At 43.0% G+C, this 21249-nt stretch overlaps 1 protein-coding gene across 8 annotated transcripts in view; it reads right to left on the minus strand.

The window, feature by feature from the left end:
• Positions 1–21249, minus strand: part of DAB1 (DAB adaptor protein 1) — a 406170-nt gene that overhangs the window by 331724 nt on the left and 53197 nt on the right. Inside the window, exon 1 of one of the 8 annotated variants that reach the window (XM_042997374.1) lies at positions 9066–9139. The exons of the other annotated variants lie outside the window; for them this stretch is intronic. The gene's annotated coding sequence lies outside the window, so the exon portion shown is untranslated. Of the gene's footprint in view, positions 1–9065; positions 9140–21249 lie in introns of those variants that run through there. 8 annotated transcript variants of the gene reach the window in all.

Consider the following 21249-nt stretch of genomic DNA (forward strand, 5'->3'; position numbering starts at 1 on the left):
TGTTTTTTTAGTCTCTACTTCAGACTGTCTATATATGCCATCTACCTCCTTCAATTATTCATTCAATTATTTAACAAGTATTTATTGAGTGGCTGTGCTGTGCCAGGTGCTTGGATCCTAGCTGTGAACAAAACAGAGGTCCAAGAAGCTTACGTTCTGATGAAGAAAACCCACAAGTAAAATATAGCTTCTAGAACATCAGGTAGTGGTGGAGGGACAGCATCAAACAGGGTAAGGAGAGAGAGTGACGGGGCAGGCAGGAAGGTGGGGACTAGTTCAGTTAAAGGTAGATAAGGCCTCTCTGAGCAGGTCAAGCTGTTAACAAAGACAAGATATGCAAACCAGGAGGGGACCCGGGGTCAGCAGGACAGGGACAAAATCCACTCCACTGCATCAACACGGCCCAAACATTCCTCATCTTAAAAAAAAATTTTTTTTTAACGTTTATTTATTTTTGAGACAGAGAGAGACAGAGTGTGAGCAGGGGAGGGGCAGAGAGATGGAGTCACAGGATCTGAAACAGGCTCCAGGCTCCCAGCCGTCAGCATAGAGCCCTACGACATGGGGCTCGAACTCAGGAACAGTGAGGTCATGATCTAGGCTGAAGTTGGATGCTTAACCCACTGAGCCATCCAGGCGCCCCCAAACTTTAATCCCTGACTCCCCCCCCACCCCCCCGGTACTGCAGGAATAATGGGCAAAATGGAGGAAGATAGTCACAAGTTACAAACTTACTGTTATTCTATTTTAATGTTTATTTTTGAGAGAGAGACAGAGAGAGAGAGAGAGAGAGAGAGAGAGAGGGAGGAGGAGCAGAGAGAGAGGGAGACACAATCTGAAGCAGGCTCCAGGCTCTGAGCTGTTAGCACAGAACCCGATGTGGGGCTTGAACCTGCAAACTGTGAGCATGAGCTGACCCAAAGTTGGGCCCTTAACTGACTGAGCCACCCAGGTGCTCCCAAACTTACTGTTATAACTAAGTCCTAGGGATGTAAGACACAGCATGGAAACTCTAGACAAGAACAATGTATCATACAGTCGCAAGTTGCTAAGCGAGTCCGCCTTTAAAGTTCTCACCACAAGCAAACACTTCTGAGTGGTGGTGGATGTTAGCTAAACTAGTTGTGGTGATCATTTCACAATGTTTCCGTACATCAAATCGTTAGGTTGTACACGTGAAACTAATACAATGCGGTGTGTCAATTATACAGCTCAGTTAAAACAAGATTCCCGGCTGCTTTTCATGCTTCAGTTTTCAGTACTTAGATGGAAAATATAAATGGCCAGGTTCAAATGTGTAAGAGATGTGTGTCATGAAATACAAGACCACCCTGGGAAAGCTGTTCTGAAGTAACAGTACTTGCACTTTTCCAGACGTCTGAAGTAGTTTTAAACCCACAACAACAAATCGGTTCCCTCACTCATGAGACGAATAGGTTGCATTACATGATTTCTATGATCTCTTCCTGTTCCAATTTGCTAAGATTCTATTGCTATGAAACAGCCTCATAAACCCTAATTTGCTACACAAGTGAATGAGATAATGGTCATCACCATGATTTTTATCATTATTTCAATGATCCACTTTGGCTCTGGAGTTCAGAGCCCCCAGCATCAACACATTCTTCAGACTCATTTTATTTCAGTTGATTTCAACATCTCACTGAAAATGTAAGCTGAATGGTAATTTCATTCCTAGAGATGTTTTGTTGTCTACACCATAATTTAAAGGCCCATTCTTAATTCTGCTAATTATCAGCACTAATGAAAGACAAAAATAGCATAGCTAACCAAAAAGGCCTATCCTCACTTGGTTTTAAGCTGTATTTTTTTTAAGTATCAGATCAGATCTGCTTTCCCAGTCCTACTGCCGCTAAGTTCCCATAAAAACAAGCTTCAGGGGGCGCCTGGGTGGCTTGGTCGGTTAAGCATCCGACTTCGGCTCAGGTCATGATCTCACCGTCCGGGAGTTCGAGCCCCGCGTTGGGCTCTGTGCTGACTGCTCAGAGCCTGCAGCCTGTTTCAGATTCTGTGTCTCCCTCTCTCTCTGCCCCTCCCCTGTTCATGCTCTGTCTCTCTCTGTCTCAAAAATAAATAAATGTTAAAAAAAAAAAAAAAAAAAACAAGCTTCAGGTAAACAAGGGATGCAGGGTAAAGCGAGGGGGTTACCACACTGCTGTCCACGGATGGGCTTCGGGGCTCCCTGACTCCTCAGATACCACATCAAAACTTCCTGGCTTCCAATCTAACCCCAAGGAAACGAACTAGAACTTGAAAGTTTCCCAGATTCCCTCTTAGATGGAGCATCTGGCCCTTTGATCCCCATTACCTGTAGCAAGCTGCAAGGGTATTCAGGGGGAGCACAGGAAAATAAATTCACCTCAAATGACAAATCAAAAGAGCCTAAGGGAGACAAGCGGACACTTTCAACATTTACCGAGTGTTGCCCCCGTGCTGGGCAAGTTGCTAGAGATGGGTACAGACTTTTCCCTGCCCCCCACCCCCTCGAAGGTCACTGTCTGCTGTAGGAAACAGGCCACCAATACATTAAGAAGTCTGCCCAACTGCTACAGGGCTAAAATAGCTGTGGAGGGGCTAGAGAGAGAGCTGACGATGGGGCAGTTGTGTCCAGGTTTAGAAGGTGAAAGGAGACTCTACCTGTAGGAGGAGACCCCTGATCCAAGGCTTCCAAGAGAAGCCGGCACCCGGGTGGCTCAGCGGGTTCAGCGTAGACTCCAGCTCAAGTCATGACCTCACTGTTTGGGAGTTTGAGCCCCGCATCAGGCTCTGTGATGACAGCCCGCAGGCTGGAAGCCTACTTCAGGTGTCTCTTCCAGTCTCTCTCTCCCTCTTTCTGCCCTTCGCCCACTTATATGCTTGTTCGCTCACTCACTCTCAAAAATAAATAAATAAACTTAGAAAAAAGAAAGAAAGAAAGAAAGAAAGAAAGTGGTGGCAAAATGCTTGAAGGGTAGCTGTGAAGTAGGAACTGATATTTAATGTGTCAGCCCCAGGACTGTGTATCTTGTAACTATTGCCTCATGTAAACTCTTTTTTTTTTAATGTTTTTATTTTTATTTTTGAGAGAGTACAAGCAGGGAGGGGCAGAGAGGGAGACAGAGGGTCTGAAGTGGGTTCTGCGCTCACAGCACTGAGTCTGGTGTGGGGCTCGAACTCACAAACTGCGAGATCATGACCTGAGTCGAAGTTGGATGCTCAACTGACTGAGCCACCCAGGTGTCCCTACCTCAGGTAGCTCGAAAGTACACGGAGCATAGGCTTCATCAGCTTCCTGTGTGGGTGAAGGAGTTGAGGCCCAGGGAGGTGACATACCTTTCCCCACATCACTCCCCTGGCCAGAGCCAAGAACGAAAACCAGCAAATTCCCAAGGAAACCAACTTGAATACCTTTCTCCCCCTATGCAAATATGCCTTCTCCATGGTGTCTTCTCATATCTGATTTGCAGACAACTCTCTCCTTCCTGCCCGACTTAAACCAGTTCTGCAAACCTGACCCATGTCACTTGGCTCTTTTCCTCTGCAAATGCATCTTTTAGTTACCAGTGGTTTGGGTTCTTTTCTCTCTCCAGTAACATTCTAAAGTTCTCCGGAGAAGAAACCACAGCTGCTGCCCTTGGCCAAGCCCCTGCGTTCTTCCACAACACTGTTCCCCAGCCCCCAGAGGCAGAGGTCAGTCCAGCCAGCTGTAAGAAAGTCCACGAGAGCCAACATAAAACTCAGACTCCTTCCCACCTGGAAAAGAAAACCTTCAGCCCCTCCAGTTCTGGGTAAGCGGTCCGGACCCTCCCCATCATTCGAACGACCCAAATGCCTTGCACCCTTCAAGCCTCTTTATCCATGACCCTGGGTCCTCTGAAACTTTTCTTTGTTTTCACTTCTCTTTCATGCTCTGAGATATCTATCTTCCATCCCAAACCATCACACGTCAGCAGTGATCCCTTCCTGACCTTGCTTTTGTAAAATAACCACCACATTTTGGGTGAAACCAGTTTTTGTCTCATGTGCCAGGATTCTGTGCATGAGGCTACAGCAGCACCCACACCGCCTGAGCATCCCACATTCTGCCTTTAATTTTCTGACATTAAGCTTCCTCCGCTCGACTTAAAGCCCTATTTCTAAATCATGGAAAGCTGTGGCACCTTTTCTCTAAATGGGTAAGAGGGGGAAAAAAAAAGGAAATTCCTTGAAGAGGGTCCTCAGGGCTTTGCAATGTTTGAAAATAATCTCTTTTCCATTAATGCACAGAGTAACATATTTCCCCCGCTGCTAAATGACACCTTTCAGGACTGATGATTAACATATAGTCTACCACTTAGGCCCTTCCAGGAAAAAGCAACATGCATTACTTCAGTCACTGCACAGGAGCTTTGCATCAGCTACTTTCAGAGGACAGGGAGGATTTTCCCTCCCAAGGGGAAACAAAATAAAAGGTATGAACAAAAATGAATTACATCTATCTGTACTTTGTCCAAGGGTCACCACATAGGGATACACTTTTACGACTAAAATACTGACTGAAGCCTCTTTTCCTCGACAATTATGTCTGTGGAATCTCACCATCACGTAGCTATCCTTAGACAGACGCAGTTATTCATGGGCAAGAAATGACAGGCAGAGAATACTTCGTCTCCACGCTAGTACACCAGTGGAACTAGCCTGGGTATTTACAAATGGACCTAACTCCTTAAACAGCCACATCGCCAAGAGCCCATTCTCTTTCTCTTAGCCCATGCTGGCACATCATCCTGAACCACTGTCCTGGCTGGCTATCCTCGATGGAGAATTTACCACACAGACTCTTGTGATCTGCGAAGCATCCATCAAGTCATGTAACCATGTTCATGAGTCTGACGTTCTTTTCATTGGTGGGGACAGTGAGGCACAGAGAGGTTAAGGATGGACGTTAGGTCCCACCAGCTTCCAAGGGGCACAGCTGGGATGTGAACACAGATCTGTTTGATTCCATCACTCAGTACGACTTTCCTGATTGCCATTATCATCCATCGATAGAGCTGATGTCTCCTGTAGGTTCAAGGCTGTGTAATAACCAGCCACATGCTAATGCTTGTTTGACTGTGTTAAGTGTTCGGTGAAATGTACACAGGAAAAGCACAATGCGGAGACCTGAGGGAATAAGTTTTCTTTGTACTCAGATCACCTCTGTTGGATGCTTCTCCGGGAAAGAGGCAGTAGCTCTAAGTTCCTGCCTGGCTGAGCCAATCAAAAGCATGCCTCTACCTCTGACTGGCACTAAAAAGGGACAATGACCTTGGGAATGAAAGAGAAGTAAATCCCAAATTCCAGGTGACTCCACACAAAGTCAAAACATCTGGCATCAGGTGCCTTCAAAGGAAAATATCTGCTGCAGTCACACGCACTAACACTGAGGTAGAATGAAAGGCCTCTCAGTGGATGATTCTGGTAAACTTTGCAAACCACAGCCTGTGGGTTTGTAAACTGATTCTATGGATTCAGCTCACTTAGCCTTTCCTAGAGATTTCCTGAGCACGCCAGGAGCCAGAGATACAGAAATACACAGGCCAAGGCCCCTGACCTCACAGAGCCAGAATGAGGCAGAACAGACAGCGTACTGAGGTGATCACGCCAGCACCCCACTTCCTGTACACCCACCATGGTCTGGGTGCCGTGCTGGCTGCTTCATGTTTATCTTCTTAATGTTATGAAGAGACAGATGCACTATGATCTGCAGTCTACAAATGACAAAACTGGGCTTCACAAAGATGTTATCACTTGTTCAACTTTCAAAAATTAGTAGACAGCAGATCTGAGACCCAAACTGCAATTTTTCAGACTCCAAATACTTCTCCCTTAACCATTACATTTTCCAGGCTCCATGCTCAGAAATAATTATATTGTAGCATTTGTGTAAGGACAACAACAGAGGTATTAGTAAGTCCAAGGGGAGTCACCAAAGAGAAAGGAATTCATTTGGAGGCACAAAGGAAAGGCAGGGCATCATTCACAGGGCCTGATACCTAAATCGGGTTTTGAAGCATAAGTAGGAGTTCATTAGGCAGATAAAGGAGGGATTTGAACGTTCAAGAAAAGAAGAGCTCAGGCATCCAGAGGCATAAAAGACAAGAGCCCACTAAGGTATTGCCAGGAATCCTGCATGCCAATTATATAAAGTGATAACAAGGATAAAGATAACAGTTAGCTGTTAACGTAGGCAGGAAACAGGCTAAAGGGTCATGCATATGCACATATGAACAAACATTATATAGACACACACACACACACACACACACACACACACACACACACCCCTTCTTATGTGATTTTCCCAGAGCAGGGACCAACTTGAGTTTTACTAGACCCCTGATGTGAGTAAAAACAAGCAGAACTCAGCTAAGGCCATCATTGACTTTCATGGGGCCATTCAGCTGCAAAGAGCCCAGTCTGCTGACACTGAGCTTGTATAAAAACCCACACGTGCCTATTTGTCATTTCTCCCTACTCAGAAATAACTACTTGGCCACCTAGCACATAAAACGTGGCATGTTTTGCACCTGTCATTTTCTAGGGGGTCTAGCAGCAATCAAAAAGGAAATGAAGCAAAGTAGAGAGAGAATCAAAGCGAAGTGTAAAATGTGAGTACCTGCGGTGCCTATGCATGGAATGGAAACTATCAAATTTGAACTCCTAAAAGGACGTATTGCCAAATGCAAGGAGGAAGCAACCCTAGGCCCGGTTGACTCTGTCCGATCCAACAACACAGACATGGTGAGGTGGAAATGAACTAGGAAAATTCTGATGGAGACCCATTCCACTCCTCTGTGTATGACATGGAGTAAATCATTTAACCCCTCTAAGCCTCCATGTGTCATCTAGAAAGAGGCACAATAATATACCTAATGTCATGCTCCTGATCAAGATTACATCAGGAAATGCACGTAAAGGACTTCAGCACAGTGGATGACAAACAATACTTAAATGGCAACATAAAACATGTTGATGCTAATCTAAAAATACTTCTGCCTAAAATAACGTTTTTTAAAAACATGAAGGGTCTAGGCTTGATTAGGGTTTACTAACAACAGCAGCTCTGGGATATGGAGCACTCATAATACCTTGCAATGTTGCATTTAAGTTTCACAACCACTCTGTGGAGCAGGCACGAGTATTACCTCCATTTTAGAGGCAAAGAAACCAAGGCATGGAATTACATAATTTGCCCAAAGATAACACAAATAGAAACTGAAGGAGGAAGATTTAAACTCAGACATTCTAGTAACTTAGAGCTTTTTTGATGCATCTGTTTAAAATTAATTACTTCCAGGGTATGATGGTTAATTTTATATGTCAACTTGGAGGGTGTTTTTGGATGAGATTAACATTTAAATTGGTGAACTTTGAGTAAGCAGATTGTCCTCCATAATGTGGGTGGGCCTCACCCAACAAGTCGAAGGCCTAGTTACAGCAAAAAGACCAGATTCCCCAAGCAAGAGAGGATTCTCCAGCAGATGGCCTTCCGACTTCGTCTGCACCATTGGCTCTCCTGGATATCCAGCATGCTGGCCAACACTGCAAATTTTGGACTTGCTAGACTATAACTGCATGAGCCAATTCCTTATAATAAATCTCTCCCTATATATACACACATCCTTTTGGTTCTGCTTCTCTGGAGAACCCTAAGAAAGGAACTACACAGGAAGAACTAATACACAGGGTTTTGGTTTTCTGTTGTGGTTATTTTTACCTTCCAATTCCTTGTATTTTCTACCCCATTTATTCAGTAGGTATTTTCTAAGTGCTTCACATGAACCAGGCACTCCCCTAGATTACAAGGTGAAGAAGAAAGATACTCTGTCTTCTAGCCTATTCTGCCTATGGTTTTCCATCCCTATATACCCATGTATCTCCTCTCTGAATTATAAGACCCTTGAGATTCATGACTAGCCTTTGTATAAACAACAAGTACAGAGTTTCAAATAGACTATACAGTAAATACCCATCAGTGTTGGCAAAATGAATACACTGTATGTTTGCCATTGTTTTTTGTTGTTGTTGTTTGTTGTTGTTGTTATTGTTGTTTTTTACCCTTTACTGAGTATATGCTATGCTGGATGCTCAGCATTCATTTCTATCTCATTTTGTCACAATTTAAGGAACAAAAAGGGAGACACCAGGAAGTGAGGTGACCTGCTTGAGGTCACGCCGAGTTATTCACACCCAGGTCTGAGTCCAAAGCCAGTGGACCTCTCACTACGGATGCTCCCTTTTGCAAACGATAAATAACAGATGAAGCCCGGGATGAATGAGCACCCCCGGAGCTCCAGGGCCCTTCAGCCAAACTTCACAAACACACAACTTCATAGCTTGCATGAGGCAAAGTATAAAAATGAAGGCAATCGGGTGTTATCTATAAACACCTCAAAGCTTTTCCTTTCATTTAAAAATTCTCTAGTAATTGTTTTTACCACAGTTAATCATAAAAACGAATCACCTCAAATTTTTAAAAGAAATTCTCCTTCAAGATGTGTCAACTTTGTGCCATGAATTCATTTATTATGAGACCACATGATGCCTCCAAGTACTGCATTTTATTGAAACGTGACTTTTTTTTTCCACTCTGTTTTGATTCCACATCTGAAAATCGCTTCTATCAATCTTTCACTGGAGCCAAACATAACTGTTTTGCTCACTGAAACATTAAATACAGACTCAGGGCCCAAGAATCAAATTAAAAATAAAATAAACTAGTATCTGGCTGACATTCATAGCTTCATATCCAGGGAGACCACAGATTTGAGAACAGTTGTGAACCCGCTTCCATGATAAAAATCAATCAATCCTAATCCCTTTGCATCTTATGTCATTTAAAAATCCGAAGACTTGATGTGGGCTGATTTTTCTTTTTGAGAATCAATTTTAGAAATTGTTGACTACACTGATTTTCAAAGGGGCGGGGCATCTTCAATGAAACCGCCAGACTCAGTTTGGTCATTGATTGGGATCGATGGTTTTCTGCATCAGTTGCTGCTGGGTTGGGGGTGGGGGTGGGATGTACGCCATATACTTACATTCCCCATAATGCATCATTCTCTTTCTAAACAGTGGCAGCAAACAGGCACATCCAATATTGTATTACTTTCTTCTTTCATTCATGACGATGTCTCACATGGGCCCTGAGAGTCGGAAAAAAGAAGCATTTCCCAGGTTCTAAGGATGAAGGGAACCCTAGCCAATCCATCATGCTTTGTCTGCTAATGATAGACTCATGCATAAGAGCTACCATAACTAGAGAGGGGCAGCAGGCATGAAAAGGAGTGAATCAACTGTCAACGGCTGGGGTCTGAAGGACAGCAAAGCTGTGATTAGAATTTTCAATCAGACTTCCATGATTCATCACAGTACGGGGCGGGGGGATGAGAAAAGTTTGTAGAGGCATATTCCTCCTACAACCCTGCCTTCCCTTCTTCTATTAACAGAGGTAAGTCGTAGGGGCCATGGAAAACTCCGTCTTACTGACCCAAAGAATAAAACTTTAAAAGATCTGCTAACATGGGGCAGATGAGTGCTGGGATTAAACATCTCTCTCCCCACAATGCCCAGATTAATGTCTCTAAAATACAATTCGGATCTTGTCATGCCTGATCCAAGAACTCTCATGTCTTCCTTCTCCCTCCCCCTTCCTCCTCCTCCTTTTTCCTTCCTCCCTTTCTTCGCAACTCCCTCCCTCATTTCCTAGCTTCCTTCTGGATTATATCCTATCCTTTCCTCCTCCTTTCTACTTATCTATGTACTTTCCTTCCTTCCACATCTATTAAGCACTTACAAAGTAAAATCATTTCCTGATGGAAGAAATCACAGCCTACTTAAGGGGGACACCCACACGCAGACAACCTCAGCATAGTGTGAAATAAAATAATGGTGGTGTGAAACACAGTGGGATACTGGGGAGTGAGTTCCTACAAGCTTCCCAGATGAAGCGGCCATGTGCTGCCAGCATAGGCAATAGCACACACACACGGCGGCATGAAGACGAAAGGATGTGGCGTTCTCCAGAAGTGTAGGTGGATCAATGGTGCTGAAGCATCGTTTATGGGAAAGTGATATGGAATGAGTCTGGAGAGGTAGGCAAGCCCCTGTTAGGAGAAGCTCCGTACCTACGAATTTTATGAAGGCAATGAAGATAAACAACAGGCATTAAGCAGAAGTGGTGGTGGTGACTAGATTTTTAATTAAACCTCCATAAACGTGCACGTGGATCCTGCCTGAGCACACTATTTGAAACTGCAACCCCACTCCCAGTCGCCGCCCTTGCTACTTTTTCTCCATTGTACTTGTCACCATGCAGTACTGGATTCACTAAATTTTAGTTATTGTCTATCTGCCTCCAATAAAATGTAAGGTTCATTTTGAGAGCCGGGAGCTTAGTCTCTCCACTGTTGTATCCTTTGGACACAGAAAACTATTTAGCACGTAGTAAATATCCCATGAATACTGTGGAACAATATGGTCTTTTTAAAGACAGCAAAACTCAATCATCTCAACATTTTATCTGGAGGAAAGACTTTGTCCTTAAAGAGGATACCTCACTTAAAACATGCCCAGTCTCAACTCCCTGCAGAATGCCAGTGAAATGCCTACTTTAAATGTAGTTACAATAAAAAGTTGTGGAAAGAACTTAGAACAGTAACTGACATATAAAAAGTCCTCAATAAATTTCAACTATTGCTTTCTGGCTTTGTTGATATCATATCAATCCCCCCTGCCTGGGAAGCCCATAAGAACAAGGACTTTTCCTTCCATTACACAGTAGGGGCTCAAAGAATGACTTGTGATTCATCAGAAATCTAGACCATCAACCCAAGGAATTCTCTCTTTAAGTCAGAAAGTGAGCAATTTCCCTAGCGTATTCTAAGCACCACAAGAAGCTCCTTTCAGAGAGAAAGAAGTCCTGGGAATGTCATGTGCTTTGCAATCATTGCAGTTTAGAGAACCGAAGCTTAGCATTGACCAGTGAGGCTCCTCGAGCCATGTATCCATGCTTCTTGGGAGGACTGGAGATCATCTTCCATGACACCGTCATACAGCTACCATAGCAAATTAGAATGTTGCTCTGACATTTTGACTGCCTACCACAGTAGACCATATGCATCTTAAAAGAAGGATCCCATAGCTGGGGAAGAAGTAAGGTGGAGAGTTAAGAGCCTGGCCTCCAGGGCCCAACTTCCAGGTGTGAATCCCACCTCTGACATGTTAATCTCTCTCTGCCTCAATTGCACTTTGAGAACAATAATGCCCCTACTACCTCAAAGGGTCGCTATGAAGATTCGCTGAGCCAATGCTCAGTGAACTGTGCCTGGCACACAGTACATTGTTAAAAAATGTTATATATTCTCATTGGCACATCTTAGAACATAAGAGGTACCCAAACAATGCTTGCCGAATTAACAATATACACATATCTGAATTTCCTTTTAGTTGTCCACAGAAAATGATTAAGAAAGGGGCTCAGGCACAACTCAACCCATATCCCTGCTCAGAGATGTTAACAACTATACTAGTAACTCAAAAGGCACTCTGGCTGGTTTGATTTGAGGCATAGACTTTAAGTACAAAGGCTCAATTCTTCTCCTGTGAAACTCAGTTATCTCCCGGGGTTGTCTTGTAGCATGTTCAGGTAACATTTGGTGTTTTACAAACACTAGAGCGCTATAAAATACTTCACTGATATTACAAACAGAGACGCTCCAGGCACTCAGCAAAAGAGAGGGTTAAAAAAATGGGATTCAAACTACTTTGTCTTCTTACATTTGTGCAAAATTAAAATGACTCTTTGCAGAATCCAATTTGGATAAGCCCATGTCAATACTACTGATACAAGCCATCACTAATGACAAGATTGATAGCTCAGGAGGGCCAGTCATTTCATGTTCACTGTGCATCATGCTTAATTCGCCAAAAGGAGTTTGTGTGTATAATTAATATGCTTTTCTTCCCGGCTTCATCTGGAAACATGTAAAGGGTCTCTAGGGAATTCTGTAAGTTAGAAACAATTAATAAAATAAAACCACTTAATTAAAGAGAATAATTGGAGCCTATTTTATACCTGAAAATGGAGGGATAAAAATCACTTTGGAAACACACTGTTGAAAAATTGCTGAGTTTTTAAAGAAAGAATAACGTGTAGATGGAAGACATGTGAGTCATGATAGGGGACTGATTTCCCAGGCCCTTTGTTCCGGAGTGATTTAAATCCAGCTGACCTGACGTGCACACGAAATGCAAGATTACTGACCGTACAATGGCAAGTGCCATTCTTGTGTACAAAAACTTCATTTCTTATCATTATCATTATTACTATCCCAATGCACAGTTAGAACACCTTTCCTGTACGCATTATAGGGATCCCTCAGTAAAAAGCAGCTGCTCTCCCCATCTCCCAGAAATGCCTAGTCTAGTCAGGAGAAGAGAAAAGTCCCCACACCAACTAAAATGCAGAGGGACCAGCACTACGTGGTAGCAGAGGACATCATGGAATAGTGACAGAGAGCTCCCAAAGCAGCCTCGAAGAAACAATGCTTTCCGAGGTCATGAGTTCTCAGAAAGAAATGAGCATTTACAAGCATAGGAAGAAAAAATGCAACTACACATATAACCTCATGTACTAAGTCACAGACACGTGAACGTACGCACTCTTCTGGTAAATTACATAAAGCTCAGCAGGTCCCAAGAACCAAGTATATGTTTCAGAGCAGAAAGACATGATGTTAGAAACCAGGTGGGGAAAGAGCATATACATGAAATAGAAAGACGAGTTCAAATCACATAATCATGTTATCATGCATGTACGCAGCATCTCTAGGCTTTAGTTTTCTCTTGAATAAAAATGGAGCTCTAGGAACACTTGAAGGTGGTACACAGAACTATGGTTCCCAACTACCTGTATCCTTCCCAATGAGATATGTATTCAGCCACACCTTTTGCACCTCAAGAGAGATGAAGAACATTCCCTGCCCCATTGTCGAGTTTGGCCATGTGACTAGGTCTGGCCAATGGAATAGGAGTGGACATAAGGTGCAGAAACTTTAAATGCACTTATACAACTTTAAATGCACTTATGTTGTTCTGAACTGAACAGACTTCACATTTCAGACCTCTGCCATGAGGATCACATGGCTCACAGGAGGCTGCTCACAGGAGGCTGCTCCCAGAGCCTGGGTTCCTAAAATTAAAAGACTCTTGGAAAAGAGCTAAGCAGAGCTGCAGACAGCCTGGATAACTACTGAAATGTGGGGGTGGCTTGTTACCAAAGCAAAAAATCACCAAAGAGGAAGTCATGCAGGTAATGATACAATAACCAGAGAAGAGCCATGATAAATATATGCATGGGATAGTATTGAAGAACCAATAACATATGTAAAGACGCTTGTCCCGTATTAGGCAGTTAATCAATGTTTGATTCCTTCACCTTGGACCTTGCAGAAAGCGGCAACAGTCTTGAAATTAAGCAATTATAATGAAGGTCATGCCAAAGCATGAATACATTAATTTGCTCCATATTAGACACCTGCCATCAGAATTAATTGGACATATTCTGGCCTGGCTCTACCTCTATACTCTCATCTGTAAAATGGACAGAGTAGCTCTGTATCTACTTTAAACAGCAGCTCTCATCATTATAGTAATCTATGTGGAGTCCTTAAAAGAAAGCCTAACATCATATGTGCTCAATAAAGGTGTGAGCCAGTCATCATTTATTACTGTTAACATTCAACAACTAATATAATACCTGCTGCAGTTTACCAAGGGGGGCGGGGGGTAATACCTATACTTCCTCAAAGACGTCAACTACAACACACCAAATTTTATTTATGTTGAACTGAACGGATGACCCACCCAAAATGTATGTATGCACATGCACACAAACACATAAACACACACATGCCACACACGTGCAATCCTTTATCTTTTCCTGTTATGGTGTCTATCGCCATCTCTGAATAAGTAATATGAGAAGCTGTTTCCAAGTCCTTCGAAAGGTTTCACTGAAAAGGCACAGTGGTGAAATATTTGGACTAAGCACAGTGTAACTCACCAGACAGGTTACTATTTTTTTGTTTCTTTGGTAAATATCTTTACAATGAATTTCCAATGTGGTTTCACAACTTCAAAATATTTGCTTAGGTCATTAAAAAGCAATCACCATGAGCTTTTGAAAGTTTATTCATTCATAAGCAAAGTGGATCTATTTCCTTGTCTTGAAATGGTGGGTTGTCATCGGTTTGTTGTGCTAGTGACTTTAACATCCAAGTCAGTGGTTCTTAAACTTTTGGAGGTGACACATCCACTTGAGACTGATGAAAATCTTGGACACACTCTCCAGAGAAATGCACATCCAGAATCCAGAATCCCAGTCACATTCTCCCCTGAAGCTAACAGAGGATGCGATGGCCAGGGTCGGTGATGGAAAAGGTGTGTGGAAAAGGGGGGCACCTATAATATACAGCAGTTCCCGATTCAAAGTAGGAGGGATGGAGGCCCCAAGAGGTTTCTCCCAGAACAAGTTTCCAAATGCCCTGTTTAATGGGGATCGGTGGGCCAACTGTGCCTCAATTTTTACTGTTCAGTTTCCTCATAAAATTGGGGGTATAACAGCTCCCCCACCAGGGTGGTGTTGTGCAAACCAACGAGATGATCCATGGACAGTGCTTGGCACATTATAAGCTCTTCCTAAGTATTAGCTACTGCTTCTGTGTTAGGATGCAGGACACTGAGGCCCAAAAGAGGAACAAGTTGCCCAAGGCTACACAGCTCGCCAGTGGTACAGTGGGATGAGACGCTGAGGGGCTTCGGGAAGAGAGCTTCCAAGTGAGCCAAACGCTACAGTTAACAAACCAGGGCATCTAGAAATAAGAAGTGCTCAAATCAGCTGATATTTGTTTGTGGCTCAGCTGTTCTACTGCACCAGCTGCTCCAAACTTTCAGACGTGTCTTAGCACAGCACAGAATCACCCCACCCTATATTCATCCCATCAGCCTCAAATCTAATTTCAGTCCTTGAGAGGTTGTTTTTTTTTTTTTTTAAAGGGGGGCTAAAATTGAATATCCATTCCTATTTATAGTAAAAGGACATTTCCTAAGAAAGTGCCTTGTAAGGATTCAGATCCTATTTCCTCAGCAGTTTTCCCGCTGGCCATTTTGGGTCTATTTTGATTCCTTTCCTGATTTAAATATGTCTCAGAGGCACCAATTGCTGAAGGGAGGAGAAACTTCTCAGTGGGTCCATAGCCACGGGGTGTGCCCAGGGCCAGCATTAAGGGAAAGGGCCCGAGAGAAACCAACACTGCCCCAACTTTGGAGATGGGGAGAAAATCATCTCAATGGTGAATGCCAAGTATATTTCTAGGAGAGTACTGAAGAGCTAGCCCAAATCTAGACTCCAAAATTATAATATCAGTAGCATGGGAAATTATTTAAAATCAAAAGACGAACCATCAAACATGTGGTCTAGAGCCAAATTGGGACAAGAGACCTTGGTTACTGGCCCTACACTGACATTTTCTAGCTGGGAAACCTTGGGAATCCCCTCTGCCCTCCTGGGCCTCAGCTGTCTTATATAACAGGAAAACAGCTAGACAGAGACAAGTTATCAGATTAAATGGCCTATAAAGACTTTTTCAGCTTAAGAATCAAAGCGATAGAAGAATATTTATAGTAACATATTTCATGACAGGACAAAAGTGGAAACCAGCCAATGCCTCCCATTACCAGAGGAGATAAAGGAATACTCTTAGAACAAAATACTACAAAGCAGTGAAAATAAACTATATGTATGTGTATCAATATCAAGCAATCTTAACCATTAAAAATAGGGGGTGCTTGGGTGGCTCAGTCAGTTAAGCATCCAACTCTTGATTTCCGCTCAGGCCATGACCTCATGGTTCATGGGTTCAAGGCCCACATCAGGCTCTGTGCTGACAGTGCAGAGCCTGCTTGGGATTCTCTCTCTCCTTCTTTCTCCCTCAAAATAAATAAATAAGCTTTAAAAGTACATATAGTGAGAACCAAAGGCACAAGAATATTGTACAATATGATTCTATTTATATAAAGTTCAAAAGCAAACAAAATGAAATTGTTTGGGGATACCTATACAAAGGTATTAAGAAAATGATTAACATGAAATTCAGGCTAATAGCTACCTGGGGAGGGGTGGGGAGGGGAATGCTGTCAAGGAGGAGACCTTAAGAAGATTCCAGAGACCAATGAAATTCTATTTTATGGTCTAAGGAGTAGATACCTGGGTTTTTATTTTATGTTTATTTTATTCTTATTCATTAATTGTCCCCATAAGGGTCACAAACTCTTTTGAACATATTCTACGTATCACAATAAAAAACAAGTCTTAAAAGGACCTGACATTGTAATAAAAAAGGAGTACTGCATTCCAACCAAATACATGATACACTATTAAACCCCATAATGGCTTGACAACACAGGTCATATTGTCTTCATTTTGCAGACAAGGATACTGTGGTTTTAAGCAGTTCAGGAAAGAGGAGGGGCCACAAGCCAGAGGAGGGTGTCTTTGACTGCAAAGTCCATGTACTTCCTGCCGCACCAGGCTTTGGGTACACAGGGGAAGGAAAATTACTTTCCCCAGGTTGTCCAGGAATTTATAACTAAAAGGGGAGGAGTCTAGAATCTGGCCCTGAAGTTCAGGTTCCTTCTAGCATGACTGGCTAAATTCTATAAAACGTAAGCAAGGAGAAACCGGTATTTACATGCTAGTTCCAAAAAATATATACTAAGCGTCTTCAGTTTATCTATCCCCTTTTGATCTGGTTTGCATGAGGTACGGAAATTTATCTCATATGTGTAGCAGTGGAAAGGTGTACAAAAAGATAGGACTATGCTAATATGGTTGTCTGCATATAATTTTCATATCCAAATGTGCCCTGCTCTTTGCAAGATCAATTTTCCCCCAAGGATGCTTTCTTTCTCCCAGCCCCAAATAGCAAAATGGTGGTACTCCATTTTCTGATATCCACGGATTTTCTAATTTAAACAGTGTTATTGTCTCTGCTGTTTATGAGTTTGTTTCCCATCTCAAGAAACTTCAATCCGCACATAAGCTACAAATGTGTTTCCTTCCATTTTTTTCCATTACTCTTAATTAGGTAGTAAAATACAATCCACCTACGTGAACAAGATGGGTAAAAGAAAGTAATAGCTAAATGCATTTTTCATTTCACACATAACGATTTGTAAGCAGACAGTCAGAAAGTCCCCTGAAGCTAATCACACAGTGCTTCCCCCAATGATGGAGGGTTTCGTTGTTTACATCCATCACTGAGCGTCAGAGCTGAAAGGGACACCACCCCATTATCTGGCACACTGTGTGGCACATGGCAGCAGCTCATCAAATGTTTGCAAAGTGAAGAATAATGGCTCATAATTATAGTGGCTAATACAGACAAAGAAAGCTTATCACATGTCAGATACTGCTTTAAGCATTATACCTACATAAATGAACTCCTATTTAATTCTTTATAGTAATCTCCAAAGGTTGGTATTGTTATTATCCTCACCTCAAAGACAGGAAACTGAGGCTGAAAATTATTATGGAACTTGCCCAACATTACACAGCTGGGGAGCAACACAGCCGGGACCAGGCTGTTGGCTCTGGCATCTGTGTTCTTAACCCAATGCTACTCTGAAGATCTCTGGGAAGAGATGGGAAGAATGTAGCCCAGGAATATAAAATGATGATGTACAGGTCACACAGAGCGGTACTATGGAAAATACCAAGAGCCTAAGAGTCTCAAAGACAGTTTCCAATGAGACCTAGGTGCCTTCCTCATTAGGGGACACAAGAAACACATCTGTCCAGGGACTTGCTGGGGTTGGGCACCTGTGATTTGGAGACTGTAGGACTGGTGTCAGTCTTGTGTTTGCATGTTTCCAGCCCCTGCTATGGAAAATGAAGCCAGTAACATCCACCGCAGCAGACTGCAGTGAGAATCACATCAGTGAAACAGCAAATGCTCCCCAAGTGGCACCTACCTAAAGAAACCATGGAAGTTTAGGTCTAAGTATCACGCCACGCATTTGCCTGCCCACTGAACATGGGCAAACTTACCCAAGGGGTATATCTGCTTCACACAGATCTAGCAAAAGGTTTATACTGGAAACACACAAAGAGAAAGGTTCCACGTCGGGGCAGGGGTGGGGGGTGGTGGTGGTGAGGGATAGGTAAGTAGGGAGTAAAAGGATGTCACTTAGGAATCTACAAAAGTAAATATTTACTCTGTTCCACTGTGCCAGAATATGCCCAAAAGAATTAACTAAAATTGAGGCAGTATTGCTTAATGGTTAAAGCTTGGCTGATGGAGCTCCACGGACCTGGTGTCGCACCCTGCCTCCTCCCCTTGCTAGTTGGGCAATGTCTATAAGCCTTGACTTTCCCCATCCCTGCTACAATTGCTATGAAGATTTATCACAATGGCTGGCACAGAGACAGAGCTTAATCAATGGGAGTAAAAACCCAACAAACCATGGGATGAAGGATGGACAAGAAGGAGATCCAACCCTCCCTCTGGGGTTGGTACCCAACAGTATTGAGATGATACAAATTATTTAAGAAAAACAAAAAAACCCTGAAAAGTCAGGAAGACATTTTTCCTCTACATGCCCAAGTACTTAATATTCTTAGTAAACATTTTCCTTCCTCATAGTTTACCCATTCACCATGAACACAAAACTTGTGGGTGAGAGATATGAGTGATACACATGAACGTCCCCATGAGTGGGCCTGCAAAGTGAACACAGAGGAAATCTTTGTAGAACTACCACTTATACAGCGTGTAATTCCCTGCTTTGATTGTTAACAGCCCACTGAATTCTCAGAACAGTCCTGTGCTCCCAGAGGCAGTACAGGGTCCAAGCCTGGGCTCTGGACTTAGGCTTGGGATGAAATTAAGGCTCTGCTCTGAACCTTCCAAGAAGACCATCCGGCTAAGGAATCCTGGAGCCAAGTCTTGAATCCTGGAGCCTGTTATTCCATGTTTTAGCACTATTCTCAGCCCTCTTTCCAGGCATTCTCCCTGGCTCAGCATTTGATCTCAGCCCCTGTGATGAACAACATTCCGTCTGCAGTGACCAATGACTATCATATTCCCTGATGTCACCTCACTGACAGGACAGGCTTCACTGACAGCCCCCAGTTACAGACCCATAACACCATCTTCTTGCCTCTAACACTACGCTCAGCAAACACTGTCTGCTTGTTTCTCGGTTTCCTCACCAAAACGTGAGCTCCAGAGGGCAGAGATCGTGTCCTGCCAACTGCTGCGTCCTGTTACCAAACATGCGTCAGCTGCTTAGGAAATGTCAGCTGATAAATGAAGGAATGGGTACCATCAGGAGAGGGCGTGATCGAATCACAAGAAAGCTGCATGCAAAAGGACAGCTGAACACAAAGAACACCTGCATTCAAGTTGCAGATTTGCCGGACACTGGCTTTTAAAAATTTTTCTACAGCACAATAACCCTTCTCTGGATTTCTGTTTACTCATAAAGAAAAAGAACGTAGTTGCACTTGACTATTTCTAAGTTACCATAGCCAGGTCCAGTGTTTTGTGGTTTAGGAAAACCATTGTTTATCTGTGCTTGTAAATCCAGGTCTAATTTTATTGGGAGGGGGTGGAAAATGAATATTAGAGAGAGAGAGAGAGAGAGAGAGAGAAAGAGAGAGAAAGAGAGAGAAAGAGAGAGAGAGAGAGAAAGAGAGAAAGAGAGAAAGAGAAAGAGAGAGAGAGAGAGAGAGAGAGAGAGAGAGAGAGAGATTGATTTAAAAGACAAGAAAAAAATCTCTGACCTTGGACAAGTCATTTAATCTCCCAATGATTTCCAGTTTCCTCATCTGTAAATCGAGAAGGTTGAACCAGGTCATTTCTACCATCTTTCTTGACTTTAACTGAAGTGCCTTTTAATTCCACTTTCCTCTGCAAGCTTTGAATCCTGACCTAGAAATCCACTGTACCTTGTAAATGTTTTTTATGGTCCTTTTAAAATTCACACTATTGTGGTGGTCAAAAGCCTAGAGAATGAATTTAAATCTCAAGTTTTTAAAAGTGACTTCAAATACCTTCCAATAACACTAAACTTTTGTGCTGTTTCAGCATAAATCTTGGGAAGGGCTTCTATCCTCTGACTTTTTTATAACTCTGAATGCAGGCATACAGAATAGAGCCATCCTGGTTAAGACTGGTCATAGCTCTGGCAGGGCAGCCATGGGAGTTTGGGGAATAAGAAGCAGCTACATGTACAATTATGATGATAGGGGATATATAAAATACCATCATTCATCCCCCACTGACCCGGAACATTGTCCCTCCTGCCAGTGTGGATTCAAAGAGACCAATGTGCCTCCTTAGACCTGGACACCTAGTATAACAAATGTGACCTTCAAAGGAGGCAATGTAAACAGGGCTCGGGGATGCCCATTTGTGGACTATCCCATATCCAACAGCAGACAGTTATAATCACCACAAAAAGGTACCTTTCATGGCATACGACCATGGATGTCCTGTTAATGCATCATTTTAATATACTTTTTACACCCAGGTAGCCATCCATCTACATCTACTGAAATGTCTGCTATGTGCCTATTGTTCAGACGCTGGGGTAGAAAGGAATAACAAAGACTCTCAGTCTTTCTTATGGAAATACATACTTAATATTTATGAACATACATATATAAATACCTAAAAGCATACACTTATGGAAGCTGTACATACATTTCATGACAGCTAATTGGTTTCTCTCATTCATCCAACAAATACTAACTAACTGGGACCCATGACTTGGCTCGCAGTCCCAGGCTACAGGGATGCAAAAAAACAGCCCTGCCCTCCCCTGACATCCTAGAGGGGAAGTCATTGTGTGGACAAGCATTTGCCACAGTGAGGCTGGCCTTTGCCTCTTGTTGTACACACTCACGAGATTCACTTCATTCTGTCCTTAGAGTGCTGAAGGGCCTTGACTGAACACACTTTAAGGCAGTGATTCTCAGTCGGGGTCTCTCTCACTCCCCAGGGGACAACATCTGAAGACATCTGGGGTTTGTTACAACTGGTGGAAGGAGGGGCTACTGGCATCTACCCTGTAGAGGCCAGACACACCACTAACCATCCTACGAGGCACAGAATGTCAATGGTACTGAAACTGAGACATCCTAAGGTGTGTTTGACCATT

Source organism: Panthera tigris, chromosome C1 (genome assembly GCF_018350195.1).
Source record: "Panthera tigris isolate Pti1 chromosome C1, P.tigris_Pti1_mat1.1, whole genome shotgun sequence".
NCBI classification, from domain to species: Eukaryota; Metazoa; Chordata; class Mammalia; order Carnivora; family Felidae; genus Panthera; species Panthera tigris.